General features: G+C 37.6%; 1 protein-coding gene across 25 annotated transcripts in view; it reads right to left on the bottom strand.

Moving 5' to 3' along the window:
- Positions 1-20,340, bottom strand: part of RBFOX2 (RNA binding fox-1 homolog 2) — a 261,344-nt gene that overhangs the window by 44,529 nt on the left and 196,475 nt on the right. The gene's annotated exons all lie outside the window — the stretch shown is intronic.

The raw sequence follows: 20,340 nt of genomic DNA, 5'->3' as shown, positions 1-20,340 counted from the left end.
CAGACTAAACAAAACACATTCCATTCAAAGATAAAACTCACTAAGTTACTAAAAAGCAGCATCACGGACACCAAAGCAACGAGCACAAGCACCAATTACAACTGATGCTCATTCGAGCACCTTCCAACTTGCCTCTCACATCTCACAGCTGGATCACATAAAACTCTTTCTTCAATCAAACTTTAAAATCACCAGATCTGATCTGAAGGATGACAGTGTTATCACTCAGAGAAAAGTTAAAAAGACCGATTTTAGCTCCAAACCATAGTTTTATGTATAGCTTATATATGTAGACTATGTAGTCTGTAAAAGGGTATGTGAGGTGGCAGGATAAATGAAAACTAACCATTACTTCCAAGTATGTTGCCTGAGGTACTTAATTTCTGTTCTTGAGAATATTATTTTACAGTCCAGAAGACACAATTGATGAAAAAGAAGCCAAATTGGTTAATTTTCCAGCCTTGTGGTGAACACCTACATTATTTAAAAGTATGAAATCTTTAATTCTCCGGAGACTTAGCAAGTAGAAAAAGTGAACCATTATTTCCAAAATTCTTAAGGCTTCTGATTTTAAATACATTTATAAATTGAAGTTTAACATACATAGCTAACAAATGCATAAGTCATAAGAATACAGCTGCATGAATTTTCACAAAGAAAATACACTCACGTAACCATCAAATTAGATTAAGCCACAGAACTCCAGCATCACCTGTGGGCCCCACTCCAGTTTCTACTCCCCTGACAAAGGATCACCACCATCCTGACTTCTAACTCCATAGATTAATTCTATCATTTTTGAACTTAAAAAAAGGAATCATACACTATGTACTTTTTTGTGTCTGGCTTCTTTTACACATCATAATAACACACACACTGTTGTACATTTTATAACCATACAGAATTTATTTGAGCTGCTTCCAGTTTTTGGCTATTAAGGATAATGTTCCTATAAATATTGTTACACATCTTTGGGCGCACAGGAGCAGGCATTTCTGTTGGGTGAATAGACATCTAGGATTGGATTTGTTGGATCAAGGATATGTCTAGGTTCAGCCTTCAAAGATACTATCAGTTTTGCAAAGTGGCTGTACTAACTTACACTCCATCAGCAGTGTGTGCAAGTTCCAGCTGTTTTTAGTATCGTCATTTTCATTTTAACTATTCGGGTGGGAGGTAGTGGCATCCTATCATGGCTTTAACTCGCTTTCCTCTCTTTCAACCCCAGACCCTTTCTTCTCTCCACTTCTTATTTTGAATTTTGTTGAAAAATGGGAATTCCCTGTAAAACAGCAAGTATTACTTTTTAAAAAAATTTTTATTGGAGTATAGTTGCTTTAGAATGTTGTGTTAGTTTATACTGTACAGGAAAGTGAATCAGCTACATGTATATATATATATATATATATATATATATATATATATATATATATATACCCTCTTTTTTGGATTTCCTTCCCATTTAGGTCACCACAGAGCATTGAGTAGAGTGCATACACTCTTGAGTGCATACTGTAAGATAGACCCTTACCTACGCCTTTCAATAATAAATAATACTTAAATAGTGCTAACTGTTTGTCACACGCTGGCCTAAGTATTTTACATATGTTAATTGTGATTCTTTCAACAACCCTAACAGTAGCTTTTGCTTTTTTGTTTGTTTTTGTTTTTTTTAAAGACACAGAATGGACTCCCTCCTTTTGACCCCGTGTTCAGCTAAAAGAATCTGATTCAGAGGCACTTTTGGCTCAGAGATGTTAGCAACCATCTGAGGAGTCTGAGGAGTAGAAAGACTGACTAAGTAATGGAGCAGGGACTTGAAGACAGGCAGCCTGGCTCCAGAGTACATGTTCTTAAGCTCTATATAAGAATGTACTTTACATGTATTATTTTCTTCAATCCTCACAGTAATCTATGAGACAGGTACTATTATTGTCCTCCAATTGACAAAGGCAGAAACTAAGGCATGGAGAGGTTAAGTTCATTGCCCAAGGTCACATATTAAGTGGCAGAGTAGGAATTAAAAACCAGGTGGCCCAATGTCATATGCTAAACCACCCCCTTCCTAGCACTGCACTCATGCTCTCTTCTTTTTATCTCATTAGAATGAAGAACCCGTGTGGATCCCATGCTCCACTTTCTCAGGACCCCCGCCTGAAGGTGGAGGTAGGCATGAGGTAAGGGGCAGGGAAAGCTATACAAGAGGTGACATGTATTCTATGCCTTGAGGGAACAGGAGCAGGTCAGGCCATGAAGGGGAGGAAACGGAGAGGAAAGAAAACCAGCAAAGGCACACTGACATTCATGAAGGAAACAAAGCCAGAGAACTACTAAACTGATATTCAAAGAGACTGAAAAGCAGATTTCTGTACATAGTGGAAATAGGAATAGGGAATATACATTGCATGTAGTTAAATGGGATCTTATTTCCCATCTGTCATTCGCAACTTTAAGTTTACCTCACTATAGATTACTAATCGTTGAAACACACAAATCAGAGAGCAGAAGTAAACAGAAGTTTTTAAGGCTGTATCTTTGTGAAAAGTGGACAGTTAAACTGTTCTGAGAAAAATCTCAGTCAATACAGTGCTGGTTTGCTTTATTTTCTATTGTTAACTGCTGAGCAACTTTACTGACTATATAAATAACCTCCCAAGGTTCTGTGTTCTTCCCTTCTGTGGTCATTTTCTGACCTACGTGATTCACTGGGCAGGGGGTGAAACAGAAGAGGCTGGAGTCTGTGGGCTGTTTACAGTGAGGACTAGCAGTGGTCCTGCTCAATGCAATCATGTGACTAAAGCCTATACATCCACTCTTCAGACACCCTGGCCTCCCCAGTGAGGGCTACTTCACTGAGGTGAAACCCAGGGCACTTGACACTGAAGAGCAAATCAGATTTGTAAGTCTCAAAACCTCATTCTAGAAGTGAGGACTAAAAAAAAAAAAATTCTAAGTGACCTTTAAAAATTCTTGTAACTGGAAAATGGATTTAGTTTTCTGACTCCCCTATGAAACAATGGAAATATTGTGACTATTTATACATTGTAAACAAATGTTCTCTTATGGTCTGAAAAAGAACCCTGGGCAATACAAGATGAAGTATTACTTTCTAAGTCTCTATCATAATAAGACTTAATACATAATCTGAGATACTAAGGAATCTCTTGATTAATTCAGGAATAATATTTTGACTTATGGATTATCCATTTTCTCCAATATTTATTTTTCCTCTTGTTGTCTGTGTCTTCATTTCTTATTTTCACCTCTGTGAGGCTGAAGGAGAAGAAAAGGAAATTAAATTTAGCAAAGTTTTCTTGAGAATCTGATTCATGTCTGAAAACATCTACCCTCTCATTTTAATGACAGTTTGACTGGGTATAGAATTCCAGGTTGGGAAAAAAAAATCCTTCAGAATTTTAAAGGTAACTCTCAACTGTAGCCTACCTTCCAGTGTTGTTGAGAAATCTGTAGGCATTATGACTCCTGTCTCCTTGTATGTGACTTTTCCCCCACTCTCTCTGGTTTGTAGATTATCCAAATATGTCCAGTGCTCTAAAATTTCACAGTGACAGGCTTTAATGTGGGTTTGTTTTATACTGTTCTATTTTTCTGAGAATTCTGTGGTCTCTTTTAAGCTGGAAATTAATATCCTTCAGTCCTGGGACCTTTTTTGAATTATTTTGCTGATGACTCCTACCCTATACATTTTGTCTTTCTCTCTTCCTGAAACTTGTATTATTAGATATTGGATCTTTTGAACGGATCCTCTAACTTTCTTATCTCTTGTATTTTCCATCTCTCTGTCTTTTGGCTCTATTTTTGGGATATAAGTCCTTAATCCCTTATCTGAAAACTTTGGGACCAAATGTGTATCAGAATTCAGAACTTTTAGGATTTTTAGAAAGGCAGTAATGGTGTAAACCCGTATGTAACACTATCAATGAGATGTGGAGCAGTGATATTTCTGTAGCAAAATATAAGCATATTCACATAAATGTGATAAAGACTATACATATGTTGTGAGTTTTGCTGCAAACTTATGAAAAAATTATTGACTTTCAGAACTTTACAGATTTTGGAATTGTGGATAAGAGACTGGAGACCTCTTTTTCTTCCATCTCATCTTTCAACCTTCCAATGAAGTTTTTTCATTTTGTTGACATGTTTTTAATTCCAAGGGCTCATTTTTCTTCTCTGAACCCCCCATTCCCCTCACCTTTTAAACTAGCAATTCAGGGACTTCCCTGGTGGCACAGTGGTTAAGAATCCGCCTGCCAGTGCAGGGGACACAGGTTCGATCCCTGGTCCGGGAAGATCTCACATGCCGCGGAGCAACTAAACCTGTGTGCCACAACTACTGAGCCTGCGCTCTAGAGCCCGCGAGCCACAACTACTGAGCCCACGTACCACAACTACTGAAGCCTGCGCGCCTAGAGCCTGTGCTCTGCAACAAGAGATGCCATCGCAATGAGAAGCCTGTGCACCGCAAGGAAGAGTAGCCCCCACTCACCGCAACTAGAGAAAGCCCACGCACAGCAATGAAGACCCAACGTAGCCAAAAATAAAACAAACGAAAACTAGCATTTCATTCTTGTTTAGTGGATGCAATACCTTCTCTTATCTCTCTGAGGATATAAATTATTGTTTTGGTAATTTCTGAGGAGAAAGGGGTTCCTTTTCTTCCAAATTTCTCTTTTTGTTTGTTAGTTTTTATTCTCTATTTTCCATGTTGTAGGTTTTCCCCAGGTATCTAGTAATCCTTGGTTGTCTTGATCATACTTAAGAATTGTGGTGGGGAAAGTAGCTAAAAACTGACTGCAAGTTCTGAGTGGGTGGGAGAGAGGGGCTTGATGACTTTGTGATTCATTCTAGGTTCAGTTAGGTAAGCAATTTCTTGGGGAACCCCCTGACTCATGCATCTTTAAGTCCTTCCTCTTGAGTTAGGTTATCCAGAGAAGTTTGCCAAATCTAATTGGAGCCGTGTTTCTGAGAGAACTGTTTTTAAAAAACAATTTATTTTTTGGTTATATTATTATTTTTGCCATGCAGCATGTGGGATCTTAGTTCCCTGACCAGGGATAGAATCCATGCCCCCTGCAGTGTAAGGGCAGAGTCTTAACCACTGGACCACCAGGGAAGTCCCTGGAGTCATGTTTCTGAAATTCAAATTTTTGTGGTATAAACTGAATCATTTCTCAGCTTTCTCCCACTACTGGCTTAGGGATAAACTCATTTGGGTCTGCTAAGTTAGTTACTAATTGGCCATCTGCTTTCTAGCTTCCAAAATGATTAATTCTCCTGTTCTTATTTTTTATATTCCTAAAAACACACAGACACAACCACCATTTACTGTACTTTTAGAGGAAGCAAAATTAGATGGATGTATTCAAAAGTAACCTGAAACAAGTGTTTAATAAAATCTTATAATACTATATGCACATATTTTAATGAAGGCAGCAAAATAGGTCAACACAGCCTATATTTGTTTTGAGCTGACTTGTATAAAATATTTTGGGAAACAAGGCTCGCTTTCAGTAATAACCTTAGTGTCTCAAGAAGGAAGAGCTTGCATTATAGCCCTTCTCCAACGCATACATGAAAGGCTGAGGTAGAACAAGCAGAGACCTCAGAAATGAGACATGCTAATCATCTTACAGCAAATCTATAAATACAAGATTTTTTCCTTTCTCTGTTCTTCAGAGGCTAGAACTACTTCAGATATAAGCTGAGGATGATTAAAATATTTTGGGATAAGGAGACGTGACAACTAAGTGCAATGTGGGATCCTGGATTGGATTCAGAACAGAAAACTGGTGACTGAATATTTTACTTAATAATATTGTACCTACACTTCTTATTGCTGGGTTCTGAAAATTGTACTATACCTATGTAAGATGTTCACATCAGAAGAAGTTAGATAAAGAACATGGAGAAACTTTCTGTACTCCTTTTGCAACTTTACTGTAAGTCTAAAACTATTTCAAAACAAAGAGTTCTAAGAAAAGAAAAAAGAATTTTGGGATGTCAGATTCTAAGCCCTACAGAATATTAGAACACAGAATGTTTAGTTGGTTTAAGACTATATACAGGCACAATTGTAGACAAATACTGTTGTTCATATTAAATATGTGGGTCAGACCACTTATAAAAGTCAGAAATGGGCTGAAAAGCCCATCTGTTTCAAACTGTTGGCATGATGAAGGAAAAAAAAACATTTAATCTAATAGTACTATTATCTATTCCCAAATTAGAAATAGTTTAATTTGTAAATCTTTTTTACTTGCAAAAGGCTAGTCACAAAGTTTCATCTCCTGTAGCATTTTCCCTTAAGAGCTCATCATTTTACGAACAAAAATATAAATGATTCCTAGTTGGGTTCAATTTCTTTTGGATAGGGGATTGGCCTTCAGTCAAGGTGTAAGTGAATCCTCCTCATAGGATGAATTAGATATTCTCACAATTTTATAAAATCAGTCACATATAGTGCAAGGGACATGGTTGTAAAAGCTGCAAAGTTTAAGACCAAACTTATCAAAGATAATAGATATTTCTATTAATTGCTAAAAGTAGAGTTGCCACATGAACTGCCACACAATTCATACAGATTTGAAATTAAGCAATTATTAACAGAGTTCTTATTTGGGAAGATTCACATTGGTTTTCTTAAAGGGACCACATTAGACTCAAGATGAAGTTGCTCAAGCAAATCCCCATGTCAGTAAACCAAAACTTAAGTTTCTATGCTCTGCTCTCCCAGAAAAGAAAGGTCTAGGGCAACCAATAAGTTGTCTACTCAGCAGAAGTTACCTAACCCAAGAATCCAAGGCTCCAAGATTTTCCTTTGCTCCATATAAGGAAATGCTTTAACCAATCAGCAAATGCCCAGTATAACCTCCTTGTTCCTGTTCCCTCTGCCTATAAAATCTCATCCTGTACAGCTTTTCCGAACTTCTTTCTTTCTTCCTTCCTTCCAATTGAAGTTTAGTTGATTTACAATATTGGGTTACTTTCTGGTACACAGCAAAGTGATTCAGTTATATATATATATATATATACACACATACTGTTGTCTATCTATTTTATATATAGTAGTTTGTATCTTCTAATCCCGAACTCCTAATTTATCCCCTCTCTTTTCCCCTTTGATAACCATAAATTTGTTTTCTATGTCTGAGTCTGTTTCTGTTTTGTAAATAAGTTCATCTGTATCATATTTTAGATTCCACATATAAGTGATATATGATATTTGTCTTTCTCTTTCTGACTTACTTCACTTAGTATGATAATCTCTAAGTCCATCCACGTTGCTGCAAATGGCATTATTTCACTCTTTTTTTTATGGTTGAGTAGTATTCCGTTGTATACATATGCCACGTCTTCTTTATCCATTCATCTGTTGATGGACATTTAGGTTGCTTCCATGTCTTGGCTATTGTAAATAGCGCTGCTATGAACATTGGGGTGCTGTGAACATTGAATTACAGTTTCCTCCAGACATATGCCCAGGAGTGGGACAGCTGGATCATATGGGAACTCTATTTTTAGTTTCTTAAGGAACCTCCATAGTGCTATCCATAGTGGCTGCAATGATGTACATTCCCACCAACAATGTAGGAGGTCTCCCATTTTCCACACCCTCTCCAGCATTTATTATTTGTAGACTTTTTAATGATGGCCATTCTGACTGGTGTGAGGTGATACCTCATTGTTTTTTTTGTGCTTTTTTTGCGTTACGTGGGCCTCTCATTGTTGTGGCCTCTCCCGTTGCGGAGCACAGGCTCTGGACACGCAGGCTCAGCGGCCACGGCTCACGGGCCCAGCCGCTCCGTGGCATGTGGAATCTTCCCGGACCAGGGCATGAACCCGTGTCCCCCGCATCGGCAGGCGGACTCTCAACCACTGCGTCACCAAGGAAGCCCCTACCTCATTGTTTTTTTAAAAAAAACATTTATCTTATTTTCATGGCTGCGTCGGGTCTTAGTTGTGGCATGTGGGATCTCTGTTGCGGCACATGGGATCTTTCGTTGCAGAGTGCAGGCTCTTCGTTGTGGTGAGCGGGCTTCTTATAGTTGTGGTGTGCGCATTTTCTCTTCTCTAGTTGTGGCGCGTGGGCTCCAGAGTGCATGTGCTCTGTAGTTTGCGGCACACGGGCTCTCTAGTTGAGGCACTCGAGTTCAGTAGTTGTGGCACGTGGGATTAGTTGCCCCGCGGAATGTAGGAGTTTAGTTCCCCAACCAGGGAATCGAACCCACGTCCCCTGCACTGGAAGGCAGACTCTCTACCACTGGACCACCAGGGAAGTCCCCTCATTGTTGTTTTGATTTGCATTTCTCTAATAATTAGTGAAGTTGAGCATCTTTTCATGTGCCTATTGACCACCTGTATGTCTTCTTTGGAGAAATGCCTATTTAGGTCTTCTGCCCATTTTTTGATTGGGTTGTTTATTTTGCTGTTGAGTTGTATGAGCTGTTTGTATATTTTGGAAATTAAACCCTTGTCAGTTGCATTGCTGCAAATATTCTCTCCCAGTCCATAGGCTGTCTTTTCATTTTGTTTATGGTTTCCTTTGCTGTATAAAAGCTTATAAGTTTGATTAGGTCCCATTTGTTTACTTTTGCTTTTATTTCTATTGCCTTGGGAGACTGACCTAAGAAAAGATTACTATGATTTATGTCAGAGAATGTTTTGCCTATGTTCTCTTTTAGGGGTTTAATGATGTTATGTCTTATATTTAAGTCTTTAAGCCATTTTAAGTTTACTTTTGTGTGGGGTGTGAGGGAGTCTTCCATCTTCATTGATTTACATGTGGCTGTCCAGCTTTCCCAACACCACTTGCTGAAGATACTGTCTTTTCTCCATTGTATGTTTTTCTCTTCTTTGTTGAAGAGTAATTGACAGTAGGTGTGTGGATTTATTTTGGGCTCTCTATTCTGTGCCATTGATCCATATGTCTGCTTTTGTGCCAATACCAGACTGTTTTGATTACGTAGCTTTGTAGTATTGTCTGAAGTCTGAGAAGGTTATGCCTCCAGCTTTGTTCTTTTTCCTCAGGATTGCTTCGGCAATTCTGGGTCTTTTATGGTTCCATACAAATTTTAGGACTACTTGTTTTAGTTTTGTGAAAAATGTCATGAGTAATTTGATAGGGATTGCATTAAATCTGTAGATTGCTTTGGGTAGTATGGCCATTTTAACAATATTAATTCTTCCAATCCAAGAGCATGAGATATCTTTCCATTTCTTTGAATCATCTCCAATTTCCTTTATCAACGTTTTATAGTTTTCAGCATATTCTTTCACCGCCTTGTCAGGTTTATTCCTAAGTATTTTATTTTATTTTATTTTTTGATGTGATTTTAAAGGGACTGTTTTCTTACTTTCCCCTTCTGATATTTCATTGTTAGTGTAAAGAAAGAAATGCAATGTTAATCGTGTATCCTGCTACCTTGCTGAATTGGTTTATCAGGTCTAATAGTTTCTGTGTGGAGTCTTTAGGGTTTTCTATATCATGTCATCTGCATATAATGACAATTTTACTCAGAGCTCCTTTCTGTGTGCTAGATTGGATGCCACCGAATTCATGAATCACTGAATAAAGCCAATAAGAGCTTTTAAATTTACTCAGTTGAATTTTGTTAACAGTTTAAAATCTGCACAAAAGTGAAGTGTCATTAATTTTTCTATATCACACTATTTCCATTTTGAATGATTCAAACTTGTATTAAATAGACTGATGTATTTTATACCCGAGAAAATCTAGTGGAAAGGTCATTGCCCAAAACAGCTTTAAGTACATCTAAAGGATACGTGTGTATATACATGCTTCAAAAATCATAGAGCAATACCAAAGGGTAGAATGACAGTTCTGCAGGATGTTAACTGGTATTTTGTAGAAAATGAGTTTCATGGTCAAATAAATTTGGGAAATACTGGACTAAACAAAGTTAAAAGGTTTCCTGTGAATTGTGAAGACAAAAAACTCACCTTTCTCCCTAAACATATATTATATATATCATTCATTCATTTTTGTGGATCAAAATATAAAATTCACTTTGAAAAATACTGCTTTTATCAGGATGGCCCTTAGAGCTCAAGCTCCCAAGGGTATGAGGGAAAAAAATGGCAAAAGAGAAAAGAGATATATAATTGGACAGCCTGTTAATTTGTATTATTTTAACTTAAGAACTGCCTATTAACACCTTCTTTGAAATGTAATAATTATATACCAATAGAATTATAGCTAATATTTATTGAATATTTGTTATGTGCCAGGCATTATACAAAGTACTTGCTGTACATTTTCTCATTTAATCCTAAAAACAACCCTATGAGTTAGGAACTAGTATCACCAGTTTTACAGGTGAGGAAAATGAGCATTAGTTATAATTCTCTCAGGGTTATACATGTAACAAATGGAAGGAGCTGGGAGCTAAACCTAACTCAATCTGGTTTCCTAGCTCAAGCGCCCTAACCACAATATTATATAAATAGAAACAGTTTTTAAAAAACAGCTTTCAAAAAAATTCAGTCTCTCCTGATAATATTTTAGAAAGTAAGTTGGGACACTTTTCATTATGTCATTTTACAGTGCCTTAAAGAAAAATCTGGTACTACAATCCATGAAGATCCACCAACTAGACTTGTTAGCATCTAAAATTTAAAGCAATTTTATAAATGTTTATAATGGAGATTATACTGGGTTAAAACTGGTAGAATTAGATCTTATGAATTCCTTCTTAAAGAGTACTCCTAACATGATAGAATATCTTTCTAAAAAGTGAAATCTTGGCTTATATACTTAGTTACTGAAAATCAGGGTAATTTCACAGTGCTAAAATAACATACCAAGAATACCTATGCATATAAAATTATTTTTTCCAGTGCTAACACCAAACACAATTTTGGGGGCATAAAAAATTGAATTTACATTTATGTAGAATAATCCCTTACTTGAGCAAAAGTACGTTTAGATTTAGTTATTTTAAAGAGAAATGCTTAAGTATTTCTTCTGTGTATTTGAGTATTGCTGCAAGTCAAATTCTGAGAATCTAGTCTTGTTTGGGCATTTAAATATCAGCTAACATTTTCCCAATAAACTAGTAACTCAATTTTCTTCAGAAAATATCTAGTTCTGGGGCTTCCCTGGTGGCGCAGTGGTTGAGAGTCCGCCTGCCGATGCAGGGGACGTGGGTTCGTGCCCCGGTCCGGGAAGATCCCACATGCCGCGGAGCGGCTGGGCCAGTGAGCCATGGCCGCTGAGCCTGCGCGTCCGGAGCCTGTGCTCCGTAACGGGAGAGGCCACAACAGTGAGAGGCCCGCGTACCGCAAAAAAAAAACTAGATACCGTGTATCTAATTCTATTTTCTCGGTGGGTCAAAGTGTTATAAAAAAGAATTCTAAATGGCATCATTTGTATATGTAATATTACCATATATTACCCCAGGAAACAAAAACCAGTATCACAGTTAACAAAAACCAGAGCAAGTCACTTTTTTAAAACCACGAGTCAGAATTATGTAAAAATTATATATATAGAGAAACACCAGAGACAATAACCTCAATTTTTAAAAACTTTATACTTAACTGAATGATTCTTTAATATTTTAATGTACGCTTCAGAATGAAAGAAATCTGTAAGTATGTTCTAGTTGAAGTTCTTGGGTTTAAAGTTGAAGAGTAAGTGGAAACTAAGACCATGTCTAGAGATGCCTTTTATTTTTTATAATTTACATGGGGAAGCAGAAAAAAAGCCCTTGACTTCAAGCAGATTTCCTGAGTCCCAGCTCTGTTTTGAGCTAGCTGTAACCTTGTTCAAGTCGCTTAAAACTGCTGACCTCTGCTGTAAAAGGAGGGTGTGAGATGATTTCTAAAATCTATTTTGGCTTTAAAATTCAGTGATTCTAAACAGAGTTTACCGACTTCAAAAGATAGTACAAATATTTACGGAAAATGCACAACTCTTGTAGACAGGTTAAGAAAAACTGCACTACTAAGTTAATCATCAGTGCTTCTTTATTCTTACCCTAACATACGGGAGAGCAGCAAGGGCCAGTAGAGCAGAGTATGACCGTTCTCAAAACTTTTCAGCTTCAGTTTCTTTTTTTGAGGGGTGGGGTGGGGGTAGAATGGGTAATAATAATCAGTAATTAATAAGTAAATAAAAATAAATAAATGAAGGCATGCAAAAGAGAAGAAGCAACAATCACAACTTAACAATATTAACAATTTGCTGAAAGGGTGTCTTGAGTCTTACGTGAACCAAAGGGCAATTTTCTCTATTGAAAAATATGCATGCCTGGCTCTGAGTGTGGTTTTCTGCAGCAACTTTTGCATTTCAGACCAGGCTATAGTTTCCTCATCAATCCAGCTGTGAACTTGCCAAGCTGCTCATAGGCAGCTTTTCCATCTCTTGGAAAACTGGATGACTGCATGAATGAATCCTCTGTTGTCCCAGGCCTCTAACTCTAGCCTGGAGATGGAAAATGCTAATGATCATACCTACGCTGCAGGCTGAAGGTAACATCGCCCAACAATACACAACATGAGAGGAGGATATGGGCCCCATTTTTACCATTATATTCCAGAAGTCCTGGTGTGGGCAAATGGACCCACTGTTAAGTGGTATAACTTCCTGGCTACATTTGATGGGTCACCAATCTACAAGGCATCTTCAGGTAAGGGTCAGTGGGTAATTCCAAGGGAGGACGGTTAGACTGATCTTCTGATGGTAGAGAAATGCAAGGAAATCTGGCTTCAACTCCAGAGAAAGGGTATACAAAAAAGAGAAGAAACTGAGGATGATGAACAATATGGGGTCTGAGTCATCTTTCCTTGGAGCTGTGCTCAAAGGCCCACCAGTGAGGAGGGCTAATAAAATCTACAGCAGATTATGATATAGCACAGCAGACCACTCAACTATTCCCTCAATTTAGATGCACCAACAACTCTGTTCAAATACTTCAAAAGATGTTACTGAATAGCAACTTACTCTGCCTTTATAAGCTTCTTTTTTCATTCAAAAACCACTTAGTAAATGTCCATTGTGTATCACTGGGAGTAATAAGAGGAGGGCAAGTAATAGTTCCTGCCCTCAGGGAAAGTATGATCCAATAGGTTGGCAGAATATGTACACAAATATAAATCTTGTATCTGAAGATCACTCACCAAAGCTTATCTACTTCCAATACTTCGGCTATTTATGCCTGCTGGCATTTGGAAAATATCTAAACATACAGGAACTGAGGTCCTTTCTTCTCCGCAGGCAGGCTCAGCGATAATCAAGCCTCTGCAGACCCAGCTGGGAGCCGCCTGACTGCTATCTCTCTTGCTAATGCACACTACCGGACCAAAGGACTGTCAAAACAAGCTCTCATCTTAAGAGTACAAGAAGCATCTAGCCCAATGTTAAAATCAATTTCTAAAATATATTTTGAAAATAAAACTCCAGATTTCATTGCTTATTTCTCATTTTTATGTCAGAAATCCTTTCTTTTTGTTCTCCCCATCAACAAGATGGGACTATCCAACATAAACAAGATCTATTAAAATACACAATAATAAAAAGCGCAAATAAACGACATCAACCAGGACAGCTGATTTAAAAAGACAGTAAAAGCGATTATCTCGATAACTATTTAAACAAGTAATCTCCAAAGCTTTTCTAATTTATTCTCACTACAATTCTGTCAGGTAGGAATTAGTACCTTCATTTGATAGGTGAGGAAACTGAAACTTGGGGGGTAAAATGATTTTATTCAAGATATAGTTATTGCAATAAGGATGAAAAATCTTTGACTCTGATCTCCTTATTTTACTTATCCAATCAGCTGTCAAATTCTGTTTATTCTATCTTCATAATTTCTCTTCAATTCACTTCCTCCTGTATATAATCACTGCAACCCCTAATCCAGAACCCCATTATCAACTCCAACCATAAGACCCTTTCCTAACCAGTCTTCCTGCTCCTCTACTATCTTGTACATCCAAGAGATTAATCTTCTGAAGCACAATTCTGCTCACTTCCATTTCCTGCTCAAATACCTTTAATAAAGTGATTTCTCAGCCAGGCATTCAAATGCTCTTCCCAATTTGTACTCTCAAGGGACCTTTCTCCCACCTATTTCCCACTAGTCTCCACCAAGCACCCAAGCTTCAACCAAACAGAAACCCATGCTTTTATTCAAAGACATTTTGATCTTTCCCATCTCTCCAACTTTGCTTTGAGAAATGACTTTCCTAATTCTTCCCACCACCATCTAAACATGTCTGAATTCTAGTCACCCATAATACAAGGCCCAGATCAATGCCATCTTCACAAGGAGCTCACTTCTCTCTCCTCAGACCTCCCATGGCACACCTGTATCTTCTTTCATTGTTTTCCCCAAGAAATATTTACTGAGTAACTATTAAGTGCCAGGTACTATGACAAGTCGGGGAATGCAAAAGAAGCTTACAGTTTAGTTAGGGAGACAGAAGTGAACAAAAAACATCACACCTCGTAAGTTCCACAAAAGGTGGTAGCTCAGAAGTCTACCTGAGCCTAGATGAAGGATACATGAATTTGGCTTTGCCTAGGAAAGTCAAGCAGGGCTTCCCAGCAGAGCTAACACTTGGACTGAGCGGGAAAAGATGCACAAGCATCTGCTCAGAGGACCAGTGCATATATTCACGATCACTTCCATTGAGTTGGAGATGGGGAGTCAGAGTGGCAGACTGGAGAGTAAAGACTTTGAATTCCCCAAGTAGAAAAACAATAACATACCACAAAGGGCTATTTTATGAGCCACAATAAAATAGTGTTTGTGGAATCAAGCTTTCAACTGAAAAGTGTTACACAAATTTAAGATATCATTTATTTATAAATAACAATGCTTCTTATCTACCTTTTGAATTTAACTGGCTACAGGAATTACCAGACTCTTTTTATGAAACATATAAGTAGAAGGTAAAGGTTTAACAGAATAATTTATATGGTTGTCAAATCTAGGTAGGTTTTACAATATACTGCTCTACTTACTGCTCGATCGCTCTCTAAACACACCCCACCTCCCCTGAGAAACACACACCCACACACAACTTCCAAAGGTAAAATGGCTTAAGAGCAGTGGATTCACACTCACAATTAAAATGGACACTTAAAAATGTAAGAAGTATTGGGCTTCCCTGGTGGCACAGTGGTTGAGAGTCCGCCTGCCGATGTAGGGGACACGGGTTCGTGCCCCGGTCCAGGAAGATCCCACATGCCGCAGAGCGGCTGGGCCCATGAGCCATGGCCGCTGAGCCTGTGCTCCGCACCGGGAGAGGCCACAACAGTGAGAGGCCCGCATACCGCAAAAAAAAAAAAAAAAAAAAAAAGAAGTATCTTCAACCAGAGCTTCCTAATAATTTCCCATTTTATTGTTAGCAACTTCCTAAAATGACAGAACTTGTGTTCTGTTTGCAGGCACAACTCAAGGATTTTCCATTTTCTCCTCAGAACCAATAAATTCACAATCTATTCATAAGGATTCCTAATCTTATTTCAATACATCTTTAGAAACTCAAATTGGTCAATATAATGCAAAATTATATACTGAATAGTTTCTAATATGGATGAAGAACAGAAGTCTTAACTGTATATATTTATATTAAGGAACACAGAGCTCGCCGTTAATACTGTCATTAGAGACACATAATCCAGGAATCTGAAACAATGGGAAACGGTGGCAATAGGGAAAAAAAAAGAAAGAGAAATAAATGGGCAGTGGTGAGGAGAGGTGCAGTACAAACGACCATGAAGTGATTCAAGGAAGGGACTTCTGGCTCTGATGGCATGAAGAGGTCAGTGAATCCTCTCCTCAAAACAATAAGAAAACTTGTCAGTCATTTCACGGTCCTGGAAATCAATCAGAGGCAGAAAATAAATAGAGAAGTTTCTTGAAAAGTTGCTAGAGCTTTAGAGTAAAACATGAAGGAGTCTACAAACTTATTGCCTGGGCCTACTCCAACTCACTAACCCCACCCTCTAATCCTCAGCTCTTCTGGGAGAGCTCATCAGGATAGGGCTGGGCCACAAAACCCAGCAGCTTTGCTGCCAGAGGGGGCGGACTCCACTTGGGGTACTGGGGTGGGGGGCGCAGTAGAAAACCACAGACTTGTCTGCTAAAGTGGCACACTTGGTGGGAACCTAACAGGGGAAATATAGTTCTTCTAGCTTGAGGCTGTGGTCTGATTGGGGTGAGTGGTGGATCAGCCAGAAATCTGAAGGGAAGATCCTGGAAATGAGAGAATAGTAGAATAACTAGATATGATCTCCTCACATCCCTGGCTGACTGTGAACATATGCAGATGAGGAGGGGAGACATAAAAGGGCCCAACAGAAAGAAAAAGCCAAGGCATACTTGAGAACTGGCTGTACTGTGAAATGCACTTCCCAACCCAAAACCACATCAGCAGAGGGTGGAAGCTTTCCACACTCCAGGTGCTTAATTAAGCACAACTTATGCCCAAATCACTGGCTGACCAATAGGCTATGGAGACACAGGGGTGACTCCCAGTCAGGCTAAAAAGTAAAAACGAGAATGAAAATCACTAAGCAGACACATCAGTGGCTGCACACCACAGAGGAGCCCACAGTTTAAGTACAGGCAAACTATTTAAAACTCACACATATATACTCACCTACACCTCTCAAAAACAAAAACAAAACCAAAAAACTTTAGAGTTGTTAAAATATATTACTAAAATGTCTAATTTACTAAAAAGTTACAAGACATGCAAAGAAACAGGAAAAGTGTGGCCCCAACTCAAGAAAACAAGCAGTAACTAGAAACGGGCTCTGAGGAGGACTGGATGTTAGAGTCTGCAGGTGACTTCAAAGTAACAATTACAAATGTATTCAAAGAATTAAAGGAAATACGATGACAAGTAAGGAATCTCAATAGAGATACAGAAATCCTAAATGAAAATTCCAGAGTTGAAAAGTACATTAACTAAAATAAAAATTCACTAGATGGGCTTAATAGCCGATTTGATATGGCGGAAAAAAGAAAGAGTAAACTGAAACAGATCAACAGAAATGATCCAATCAAAAGAACGGAAAGAAGACTGAAGAAAAATGAGTAGAACCTTAGATTCTGTTTAGATTCAGCTTAAAAACAAACAAACAAACAAACAGAATCTGAACCTGTGGGGAACAAGCATCCCCATTACTTGTAGCAAAAGTCCGGAGGAACAAAAAGGAAAGAACAAATATTTGAAAAAATTACGTTCAAAAACTTGCTAATTTTGATGGCAAACAATCTACAGACCTCAAAATCTCAATGCACTCCACGTATGATAAAACAAAGAGATTTATCCTAGACATATCAGCGTCAAACTGCTCAAAGCCAAAGACAAACAAAAAAATCTTGAAGACAGCAAGAGAAAAACAACTCATCACATACAGGGGAACAACAACAGGATTAACAACTGACTTCTCATCAGAGGCCAGAGGGCTGAGGAGTTGGGGCAAAAACGTCAACCAAGAATTCTACAGCTAGCCTTCAAAAATGAAGACAAAATAAAGGTATTCTAGGTAAACAAAAACAGAAAATTTGTTTCAAGCAGACCTAGTCTACAGAAATACTAAAAGATGTGCTACCAGCTGAAAGGAAATGACATCGGAATATAACTCAAATCCATAGGAAGCTAAGAAAATCACTGGAAATGGTAAATTTCTTTAAAAATAGATTTTTAAAGTAGTAACTGTAATACTATAGCACTTCGTATATATATATGAAGTGCTCTCTCTCTCTCTCTATATATATCTATATCTATCTATCTATCTACATATATGACAATAACAGCACAAAGGATGGTGAGGGATAGAGCTATATTGGATCAAAGCTGCTATATTTTACCAGAATAACACACACACACACACACACACACACACAGCCATCAGCAGGTTGTGATAACTCAAAGATGTAATCCTTGATCAAGAACTAAGAAAATACATAAATAACACAAATAAATAACTAATTTAAAAAATCACAAAAGGATTTAGAAGGTACAGAAAGAATTAACATAAATCAGTAAAGAAGGAACAATAAAGGACATAAGACATATAAAAACAAATAGTAAAATGGCAGACATAAATCCACACACATTAACAACTACATTAAATGTAAATAGACTAAATGCTCTGATAAAAAGGCAATAATTTTCAGACTGGAAAAAGAAGTAAGATCCAGATGTTATGTTTTTTACAAGAGACACATCTTAGATTCAAAGCGTTTGAAACAAAATGAAGGAAAAAGATGTCATGCAAATAGTAATCATGAGAAAGTTCAAGTAGTTATATTAATATCACACGAAATAGACTTAAGACAAGAAATATTAATAGAGACAAAGAGGGACATTTCATATTGATAAAAGGCCCAACTGGTTAGGAACATTCTGTAGGACAGACCACCTACTAAGCCATAAAACAAGTCTCACTAAGTTTAAAAAGACTCAAATCATACAAAGAATATTCTCTGAGCACAAAGGGATTAAAGAAAAAAAACTTGAGACATCCTCAAACATTGGGAAATTAAACAACACACGTCTATGTAAACCAAGATCAAAGAAGAAATCAAAGGAAAAATTTAAAAATATCTTGAACTGAATGAAAATGAAAACACAATATATCACATTTTATGGGATGCAGCTATAGGGAAACTTAAAGGGAAAGGTATAGCTTTAAACACATATTAGAAAGGATAAAATTCTAACATCAATGATCCAACATTGCAAGTCAAGAAGCTAGGAAAATAAAGACCAAATCAAACCCAAAGCAAGTAGAAGGAAGGAAGTAGTAAAGATCAGAACAGAAATCAGTGACATATAAACACAACAGATTTTTGAAAAGGTCAATGAAATCAAAAGCTGGTTTTCTGGAACAAGCTGCAAAATCAATAAACCTTAGCTAGACTGACCAAGAAAAAAAGAAGACATAATTACCAAAATCAAGAATGAAAGAGGGGATATCACTACAGACGCTAAAGAAATTACAGAAAATGGGATTGTTATTATGAGTAACTTTATACCAAAAGAATAATTAAGATGAAATAGAAAAATTCCTAGAAAAACATCAATTACCAAAATTGACTTAAAAAGAAATAGAAAATAGAAAAAAGAAAAGACTGATAACTAGTTAAGAAATAGACTTAGTCATTAAAATACCTTGATAAAGCCTCTGATTTATGTATTTTATTCTTTCTTTTTTCTTCTTTTCCAGCAGTTCTGTTAAGTCTGTGAGTTCATAATCATTTGAAGTGATCTGTATGATGTGATAACACATCTACTGTTAATTTATGACACTTCCTTTACTTGCTTAATAAGTAGTAAGAGATGAAGTCAAAGAGGTAGGCTGGGGCCAGGGATTAGTAAACCAAGTACAGAGTCTGGATTTTATTCTGTTAGGAAACCATTAGAGTCCAGCAGGAAATTAGCATTATTTTCATTAAAAAAAAAAAAGTATCTTGGCTGCTATGTGATAACTTAGGCAACAGTAATATAGAAAATAAGTGAAGAGGTTTGGACTAGAGTGGTGACGATGATGATAAACACCTCACGTGTATTAAACTCTTTTAAGTCTCCTAAAAGCCACTTGAAATAGGTGCTATTCATTTTACAGATGAGCAAGCCAAGGCAGAGAGATTAAATAACTGGCCAAAGGTCATACTGCTAAGTAGGAGTCACATTAGGACTCAGGCCCAAAAACTCTGGCAGAAGTGCTGAGCTCTTATCATGCACACTTAAGACTATGGTCTTAGGATGAAGAGAAAGAGGCTGAAGTTAAGAAAATGTTCTAGGGTTATGGGGACCAAGACTTGCTAATGGACTGGATGTAGAGATGAAAGAAATAAAGAAATAATGACTTGTAGGTTTTGCCTGAGCAACTAGGTGAATTCAGTAGTATAATTATACAACAGAGAGAGCATATGAAATAGGAGGGAAAGGGGTCCTAGGACTCAGCCCTGGAGCACCACAACATTTAAAAGCTGAACAGAGAAAGAGGAACCAACAAAAGAGACCAAGAAAGAGCTTCTAGTGCTTAAGAGGGAAACAGGGAGTGTCATGAAAGCCAACAACTAAGTATTTCAAGGAGGAGGGGGGAGGCAATGTGTAGAATGCTGCTGACAGATTCTGTACGATGAGGACAGAGAAGGGACCATGAGATTCCACAAAATGAAGGTTACCTGTGAAGCTGAAAAGAGCAGCATCCTGCTAAGTTAACTCCCATCACTGTACTTACCTTGTTGTACTGTCTGTCCCCTCTCTAGACTGTAAACTCCTGGGCAATGACCGTGAGTTTTATGCTAAATCCTTATCTTC

This window comes from Lagenorhynchus albirostris, chromosome 11 (genome assembly GCF_949774975.1).
Source record: "Lagenorhynchus albirostris chromosome 11, mLagAlb1.1, whole genome shotgun sequence".
NCBI classification, from domain to species: domain Eukaryota; kingdom Metazoa; phylum Chordata; class Mammalia; order Artiodactyla; family Delphinidae; genus Lagenorhynchus; species Lagenorhynchus albirostris.
This window is presented reverse-complemented; position numbering and strand designations above follow the sequence as displayed.